Genomic DNA, 951 nt, shown 5'->3' with positions numbered 1-951 from the left:
AAAATGCATCGATCGATCACTAAGATGGACCAAAGCGTGACAATGTGATCGATCGATTAGATTATCCCATCGATCGATCGAGAATCTCAAGCGTTCCTCGGAATGCCCTCGGAAATTCTTGTAAGTTTTTGTATAAACGGATCGATCGATGGATATATGTCAGAAAACGCATCGATCGATCACTAAGATGGACCAAAGCATAACAATGTGATCGATCAATTAGATTATCCCATCGATGGATCGAACAAAATCTTGGGAGCCTTTTTTTAATCGCATCGATCGATCTTTATTTGTACAAAAACGCATCGATCGATCTTTATTTGGTTGTGTTTTGAGTAGTTTTTAATTCGTATTCAGCTTTGCCTTGCTAGATAAACCAAATAACTAATATCTGAGTACCATTCTTTCAGCTATCAACTGCAGGCTGTGAAACATGGAAAAGCCACAAACATTGATCAACCAACAACATCCATGCTTTTAAGAATGTTCAAAGGATTCAAACTGACTGACCACTCAATCTACTCAAATTTCCTCATCTTGGGGCTTGGTATATATACACTAGGTTCGCTAGTACTACCATGTTCATAATCAGTTTCCCCATGATGATACCAAATTTTGTAACTTCGTGTAAACCCACTCAAATATAGATGAGTCCAAACATCCCACTCTTTAATAACCTTTCTATTTTTACAATTAGAGCAAGGACATCTTAACATACCTGTTTTTGCTTCCGGTTGTCGGTGAACTAACCCCATGAATTCGGTTATACCTCGTTGGTATTCTTCCGTAAGCAATATCGTGTTCGGATCCAAATGAGGTCGATCGATCCAAGAACGAAAATAATTTGAAGAAGACATATTTTTTATGAATCAAATTCGTGTGTAAAGAGAGTAAGAGGGAGCATGAAGATATGGAGTGAATGAAGAGGAAGAGGAGTGCTTGTATATATAG

The sequence above is a fragment of the Brassica oleracea genome, chromosome C1, assembly GCF_000695525.1.
Source record: "Brassica oleracea var. oleracea cultivar TO1000 chromosome C1, BOL, whole genome shotgun sequence".
Classification (NCBI taxonomy): domain Eukaryota; kingdom Viridiplantae; phylum Streptophyta; class Magnoliopsida; order Brassicales; family Brassicaceae; genus Brassica; species Brassica oleracea.
This window is presented reverse-complemented; position numbering follows the sequence as displayed.